Source organism: Myxocyprinus asiaticus, chromosome 40 (assembly GCF_019703515.2).
Source record: "Myxocyprinus asiaticus isolate MX2 ecotype Aquarium Trade chromosome 40, UBuf_Myxa_2, whole genome shotgun sequence".
Lineage (NCBI taxonomy): Eukaryota > Metazoa > Chordata > Actinopteri > Cypriniformes > Catostomidae > Myxocyprinus > Myxocyprinus asiaticus.
This window is the reverse complement of record NC_059383.1, coordinates 39,538,288-39,547,437: the sequence shown is the minus strand read 5'-3', so window position 1 is coordinate 39,547,437 and position 9,150 is coordinate 39,538,288.

Below are 9,150 nucleotides of genomic sequence, written 5' to 3'. Positions count from 1 at the left end.
GTGTTGAGGTCACAAATATACAGTTGAAGTCAGAAGTTTACATACACTTAGGTTGAAGTCATTAAAACTAATTTTTTAACCACTCCACAGATTTAATATTAGCAAACTATAGTTTTGGAAAGTCGTTTAGGACATCTACTTTGTGCATGACACAATATTTTCAACAATTTGTTTATAGACAGATTGTTTCACTTTTAATTGACTATATCACAATTCCAGTGCATTAACTGTGCCTTTAAGCAGCTTGGAACATTCCAGAAAATGATGTCAAGCCTTTAGCCAATTAGCTTCTGATAGGAGCTCTTTGCTTGACATCATGGGAAAATCAAAAGAAATCAGCCAAGACCTCAGAAAAAAACTGTGGACCTACATAAGTCTGATTCATCCTTGGGAGCAATTTCCAAACACCTGAATGTACCACGTTCATCTGTACAAACAATAGTACGCAAGTATAAACATCATGGGACCACGCAGCCATCATACCGCTCAGGAAGGAGAAGCATTCTGTCTCCTAGAGATGAACGTAGTTTGGTTTCGAAAAGTGTAAACAATCCCAGAACAACAGCAAAGGACCTTGTGAAGATGCTGGAGGAAACAGGTAGACAAGTATCTATATCCACAGTAAAACGAGTCCTATATCGACATAACCTGAAAGGCTGCTCAGCAAGGAAGAAGCCACTGCTCCAAAACCGCCATAAAAAAGCAAGACTACAGTTTGCAAGTGCACATGGGGACAAAGATCTTACTTTTTGGAGAAATGCCCCCTGATCTGATGAAACAAAAATTGAACTGTTTGGCCATAATGACCATCGTTATGTTTGAAGGAAAAAGGGTGTGGCTTGCATGCCGAAGAACACCATCCCAACCGTGAAGCATGGGGGTGGCAGCATCATGTTGTGGGGGTGCTTTGCTGCAGGAGGGACTGGTGCACTTCACAAAATAGATGGCATCATGAGGAAGGAAAATTATGTGGATATATTGAAGCAACATCTCAAGACATCTGCCAGGAAGTTAAAACTGGGTCGCGAATGTGTCTTCCAAATGGACAATGACCCCAAGCATACCTCCAAAGTTGTGGCAAAATGGCTTAAGGACAACAAAGTCAAGGTATTGGAGTGGCCATCACAAAGCCCTGACCTCAATCCGATAGTGTTTCAAAGCGTGTGCGAGCAAGGAGGTCTACAAACCTGACTCAGTTACACCAGTTCTGTCTGGAGGAATGGGACAAAATTCCAGCAACTTATTGTGAGAAGCTTGTGGAAGGCTACCCAAAACATTTGACCCAAGTTAAACAATTTAAAGGCAATGCTACCAAATACTAACAAAGTGTATGTAAACTTCTGACCCATTGGGAATGTGATGAAAGAAATAAAAGCTGAAATAAATCATTCTCTCTACTATTATTCTGACATTTCACATTCTTAAAATAAAGCAGTGATCCTAACTGACCTAAGACAGGGAATGTTTTCTAAGATTAAATGTCAGGAATTGTGAAAAACTGAGTTTAAATGTATTTGGCTAAGATGTATGTAAACTTCTGACTTCAACTGTAATGGTCCTCTTTGGTCTTTTGATATATAGTAAAGATGCTGAATGCAATAATTTTCTGAATATTGCTTGAAATGTGATAAAGGCCCAAAACTGTATAATTTTTGGTTTTAAAAGACACATGTATTTTTAAAGTTCACACAGTTCAAGACAAACACTTGTTTGCAATTTGCCTGTTTTAGTCATCTTTTCTTTCTTTTTTGTGCTCTCTCAAAGAAAAGACAAATATAATTTGAATTTCTTTTCATCACTGATGTATCTGTAAAATTACATGACTGTGTCAGCTGGCTAGCAAAAAGAAAATACACAAAATTATTTACTGCCCTCAAGTTATCCCTCATTGTTTTTTCCTCCCAGTAGAATCTTAACACAATCTTTTCTATCAAGAATCCGAACGCTGCTCTTTTCCATACAAAAACAGTTCATATTGAGCACTACTGTCAAGGTCCAAAGAGGAAAAAAATCATTATAAAAATACCATAAAAATAGTCCATACAACACATAGCTGTTGTGTGACCCCAGAAAGCTTGGAATATAATGCACGAGCCATATGGACTACTGTTATAATGTCTTTATACTGAAACTTTAATAGTACTTTATAGTATTTGTCCTTTTTGAAGCTCGACAGCTCCTGTTCGCTATAAACTGTTATTTTATGGAATAGAGCTGCTTAAAATATCTATTTTTATGTTCCAAGAAAAACTCAGCATATGGGTTTTGAACAACATAAGGGTGAGTAAACGAGTGAGTAAAAGTACATTTTCCATTTTTAGATGAACTACTGCCTTTAACTGGTGGCTCATTTTTTGAGCACAGACCTGACAAGACATAGCCTATATTGTGGTTATGGCCCTGCCTTTAAGGAGATGAAGTTAAGATCTCTTGAGTCTATATATAAAGCACAAGATTTTAAAAAAGCAAAACCTGTCAGGGTCTTAATATTAACACAATGAAGATGCACACTAAGCTTTTAAGCCCATGATGCTCGCTGTCTCAAGAAGAGGAAAGATTGGCAGTAAAGCAGATTTGAGACTGTATTTTATTATATGTGCTTTGTCATCTTTGTCCCATCACCCTAAAGAACACACATATATATATATAAAATGGTAAAGATTGTAATGCCACATGTAATGTCAAGTTCTCTCATGTTTGGCATTGACGGGGTTTGATTATGTGTGCAGGGTCACAGACTGCTGAACCCAACGGCCGTCCTATGTGTTCAGGGCTCAGACACTAAACGCTGATCCGGACGCAAGGACCACAGATTTAATCAAGGGATCAAATCCAGCTCTTCCTCGTTTGGACGGCTGGGTGTATCTGGGTCAGTGGCATTACACAGGGAAGTTTTTGGATATCATACCTCAATTAGTGATTAGATGAGACGAGAGATCTGTGTTAAGCATTAGAGATCACATGGTAGAGCAAAACAAAACAGACAACAAAATGAAACTTATCCTGGATTAAGCTTTATCTAAATCTGCGCAATGCATTTTGCAGATGCATTTGCTAATCTAAAGAAATGAAAACTTTGCAATCATCAAACTGACAACAAGCATCACATCAGAATGTTAAGTGAAGTATCAACTTTGTCTCAGATGCTTTGTCCTCTTTTGGTTAAATACAAATAGACACAAACAAGTCAGTTGTTTACACACAGTAAGAGTATAAAGCTATAAAATGAATGTGGATAGCATAGCACAGACCATTTGCCAATTGGAGAATATGGAATATAGATGAGAACTGTTTGAGAACACACTGAGTTCTCTGACTTTGAGTTCATATTGAGTTATGTGACTTTTGATTGTAGACTTTGGTATCTGAGAACAATTTGAGATATTGCTGAGACATCCTCTAAAACTGAAACTAGAAGAGACTTGTGAGATTACTACCTTTTTCTCAGAAGAACGTGAGCAAAAGTCTCAGTTTGTTCTCCATTTAGTCTCATTGCTGTCTAGGAGAAACCATTGAGATATCAGAGAGATCTCATTTGTGATTTTTCTCTCCAATGGGACATTAAGGTCTCTGACTTCTGATTACAGACTTTAGTATCTTGGCAAATTGGATGAGACACGTTGAGTTCATATTGAGTTATGTGACTTTTGATTGTAGACTTTGGTATCTGAGAACAATTTGAGATATTGCTGAGACATCCTCTAAAACTGAAATTAGAGGAGACTTGTGAGATTACTACCTTTTTCTCAGAAGAACGTGAGCAAAAGTCTCAGTTTGTTCTCCATTTAGTCTCATTGCTGTCTAGGAGAAACCATTGAGATATTAGAGAGATCTCATTTGTGATTTTTCTCTCCAATGGGACATTAAGGTCTCTGACTTCTGATTACAGACTTTAGTATCTTGGCAAATTGGATGAGACACGTTGAGTTCATATTGAGTTATGTGACTTTTGATTGTAGACTTTGGTATCTGAGAACAATTTGAGATATTGCTGAGACATCCTCTAAAACTGAAACTAGAGGAGACTTGTGAGATTACTACCTTTATCTCAGAAGAACGTGAGCAAAAGTCTCAATTTGTTCTCCATTTAGTCTCATTGCTGTCTAGGAGAAACCATTGAGATATCAGAGAGATCTCATTGATTTTTCTCTCCTATGGGATATTAAGATCTCTGACTTCTGATTACAGACTTTGGTACCTTGGCAAATTGGATGAGACACTTTGAGTACATATTGAGTTATGTGACTTTTGATTGTAGACTTTGGTATCTGAGAACAGTTTGAGATATTGCTGAGACATCCTCTAAAACTGAAACTAGTGGAGACTTACTACCTTTTTCTCAGAAGAACGTGAGCAAAAGTCTCAATTTGTTCTCCATGTTGTCTCATTTGCTGTATAGGAGAAACCACTGAGATATTAAAGAGATCTCATTTGTGATTGTTCTTTCTCATTAGATATTGAGATTTCTGACTTTTGGTTGGAGACTTTGGTATCTTGGCAAATCTGAGCACAGTTTGAGATATTGTAGAGATCTCTTTTGAAACTACAACTAGAGGAGAATATTGTGAGATTACTGTCTTTTTCTCAGAATAATTAAAAAGTCTTAGTTTGTTCTCAATTTAGTCTCATTGCTGTCTAGAAGGAACCACTGATATATTTAAGAGATCTGATAGGATATTCTGTTCTCTGACTTTTGATTACAGACATTGTTATATTGGACAAGTGGATGAGACATGTTTGAGTTCATATTGAGTTATATGACTTTTGATTGTAGACTTTGGTATCCAAGCACAGTTTGAGACATTGTTGAGACATCCTCTAAAACTGAAATTAGAGAAGACTGTTGGACGATAACCATCTTTATCTTAGAAGTATAGTAAGCAAAAGTCTCAATTTGTTCTCCATTTAGTCTCATTGCTCTCTAGGAGAAACAACTGAGATATTGAGGAAATCTTATTTGTGTATATATTTTTTTTCCCGTTCCTAAAGTATATCGAGATTTCTGACTTTTGATTTAAGACTTTGGTACTTTGGCCAAACTGAGCACAGTTTGAGACATTGTTGAGATCTCTTCTAAAAGTCTAAAGAACACATCTGAGATTACTGGGGTCTTTTTCCCAGAGGAAACAACACAGAAGAGCCAAAAGCCTCAATTTGTTCACCGTTTATGCATTCATGCTCTCTTGGAGAAACAATTTAGACGTTAATGAGATTTACTTTTCGTTTTTCTCATTCCTATGGGATATTAAGTTCTCTGACTAATGCACTTTGGTATCTTGGAAAACTGGAAAATTGGATGAGACCTGTTTGAGCTTAAATTGAGTTATCTGACTTTTGATTGTAGACTTTGGTATCTGAGCACAGTTTGAGATATTGCTGAGACATCTTCTCTAAAACTGTAAAATGAGACACGTGTGAGATTACCGGGGTCTTTTTTTTTCTTTTTTTTTTCAGAAGAAACAAATGAGAAGAGCTGTAAACATTAATTTGTTCATTGCTTAGTCTCATTGCATTCATGGAGAAACAACTGAGACATTAAAATAATATCCTTTGTGGGATTTTTCAAAATATCAAAGTCTGCATTCAAAAGTTTGAGACATTGCTGAGGACACTGGAGCCACATGCGAGATTACTGGGTTCTTTTTACAAGACCAATCTCGGAAGAAGACAGCAAAAGTCTCCATTTGCTCTCCATTTAATCTTACTTGGAGACATCTGAGATATTAAAGAGATTTGTTCCTACAGACAAATAAGCAGGTGGAAGAAAACCACTGTGTGAGTTTTTCAGTAGAAAGAACATTCTGTCTTAAAGTCAACTGGAAAAAAAAAAGAAAAAAGAGAGAAACAAAAAATGAATTTGATGGAACGGCAAGTGCTTTTTCTTGAATTCCTCTCGTTCAACAAAACTCGAAGGGAGGAATGATGACATAAACACAACCTGGAGCCTTTCCTTCAGAAAACAGGATATTTGCCAAACACCTGTGGCCTCGGCCGCGGGGCACAGAGGGGCAGTAAACTGCTTTTAATACTCTCCGATACCCCGACCATGAGACCGACCCAAACTCGGCACTTACAGATTGAGTTACAGCACATTCCTCATGACAATCCGCCCCCAAAATTCTCATTCCGACCTTTCTGGATAACTGTCCTATCTCCCTCCAAACCCCAGCTAGGGAATCTTCAGTATCGGCAATTAAAACAATGTGTGTAACAGAACGCTGTCATTCCAAAGCAGCAGTTGGCCTGCAACCTTTCCACCACCCACAAACCTGGGTGTATGCATGTGTGTGAGTTTATCACACAAATGTTTTTTTGAACTCTGAATGCCAAGCAGATGGTACTGCGGTTGGTACAGGTGCCACAGGCTTTGAAATTTAAAAAAATAACCTGCCCGGGTTCAAGTCCAGGGCACAACCTTTCTGGATATACTTGGGGAAAAATAGAAAAACAGGTTTGTCTAAATGAAAAGGCTTTTTAGACAGAAATGAAGATAATGCCCCATTTAAGAATGACAGGCCAGAGCTGAAAGCTGCTTACTTCAATATCTCATATGTTGTTGTGTAAGCTGACGTATCAACTCTCAATTTCATTTATTACAGTCAAATAAAAAATCAACTTCAAGCTGACAGTGGCCTATTTCATGCAGGAATTGTAATGCATGTCACACAGTGAAAACATCATATAAGCATATTATCTACAGTATGTTATCTATTATCTTATGGCCTGTTGACCTCGTCTGGAGATTTAAAGGAGATATGTGAGATTTATTAAACTTCTATCTCACCTAGGGCTAAATATATATATATATATATATATATATATATATATATATATATATATATATATATATATATATATATATATATATATATATTTATTTATTTATACATACTGCATATATGTATGTATGTATATATAAATATATATATATTTATATATACTGCATATATTTATATATATATGTATGTATATATATATATATATATATATATATATATATATATATATATATACTGCATATATATATATATATATATATATATATATATACATACATACATACATACATATATGCAGTATGTATAAATAAATAAATATATATATATATATATATATATATATATATATATATATATATATATATATATATATATATATAGTTCCCAGTAAAAATCTAGTTTAAAAATATTCAAGGCATGTTTTCTACGGATTAGATTTAAAGGGATAGGTCACCCAAAATGATCATGATTTTCTCACCCTCATGTCATGGGGAACCCCCCCCCCCGGAACGCAATAGGAAATTTTTGGCAGAATGTTAAGCTCAGTCACCATTCACTTTCACTGTATGGATAAAGATGCAATAAAAGTGAATGGTGAATGAGATTGTCATTCTGCGTAACATCAATTTTTGTGTTCCACAGAAAAAGAAAATCATACAGGTTTAAAACAACTTGACAGTTAGTAAATAATTATGACAGAATTTCATTTTTGGGAGAACTATTCCTCTAATTTGCATTCATTTACACCAATATAACAATACAACAATGTAATAAACAGCAATATTTATCTACATACTGTATATTTTTACTAAACATTTTAATACATGAAAAATGCCATGTGGGGACTTCTGTGAACCTTTTTGAGAGATGACACAAACGATCATTGAATCAGATATTTTCCAGTAAAAATATCTAAACATCTTTAAAAAAAAAAAAAAAAAAAAAACTTGAGAAGCATAATGTCATAAGACATTTTGTATTGTTTTTGTTTTTCTTGTTTTAAGGATGCTTGTATATTTTTACCAGAAAAAAAGACAAAAATACAGATTCACAGAAAATGAATTAAACTTATAAACTCTAAAGCCATTTTGCTACTCACGAGACGAGAAAGGAACGATTGTGTAAAGTAGACGCTCTTTAGGAAACTTAATGCATATAAAATCCTTACAACATTCACAACGTTGCTTAATCAGCCAAACTATCACAAATATGTACAGATAAAAATGAATATTCAATGTATCGGCCAGCTCTAATCCGACTGTAGGTCACACGTCAGTCATGATTATCGGCCGACCTGCAGCACAGACGCGTTCTAGTTCACCTCGCAGGGATTTTTGCATCTAAGACGCATAAAGCCCATGATAAAGTGCATGTTGAAAGTGGACCATTGCAGGGCCGTGCTTGAAAGGCGGTTTGATAAGAGGAAAAGTGCGAGCTCAGCAGATAGAGAGCTCTTTTTAAAATAATCTTCCTTTTGGAGTAGCGGGAGAGCGCGGCGCACTCCTCTCTACCCGCAGACCTCTCTTTGGACGTGGAAAAAATGAGTACTTGTGTGGGCGACGGCCTCAAAGACTTCACTTGATTTTCCTGTGGCAGGCAGCAGGCAGGGCAGCCACAGAAGGCCTCGGCCCATGTGACGGCAGATATATAAAAAGACTTAAACGCCGCGGCTCGCAGATAAAAACTGTTCCCTGCGCGGTGGTTAGGGAGTGGGAACAGGCATTTGCTTCGGTTCAGATGAAGGTTTATTTACTTTGGAGGGAGAAGAAAGCAGACGTGGCATCAGAAGTGAGGTGGTGGGTTAGAGCAGAAGATGTTTTCATGAAGATCCACAGCACCACCTACACATTACACATCTGCACGCGTGACGCATCGCCTCGCACTGAGACTTCTGTGCATGATATGTTGCACTTTTTCAAACCACGCTTGACTAAAAGTCTTTAAAACAAGACTTTAATATAGCCTACAGTAATACAGAGTTAAAACAATAGTTCAACAATAATTTAAATTCTGTAATTGTTTAGACACTCACATGTCACTCCAATCCTGTATGCTGTTATTTATTCTGTGGAATACAAAAGGAGAAATATTGATGAATCTTCATGCAGTTCTTTTCCATTTAACAACAGTTCATAGTGAGCACATCCATCAAGCTCCAAAAAGACAACAAAAATTACCATAAAAGTAGAACATATAGCTTGTGTGCTATATTCCAAGTCTTCTAAAGTCATACGATAGTGTTGAGTGAGAAAAACACTGAAATGTACGTTGTTATTCGGGTCGTTGACAAATGAGGTTGAAAGAGATGATAAAAATCAGAATAATTTAAAAAATCTTGTTTAAAACATGTGCATTGAGTTCGTAGCAATGT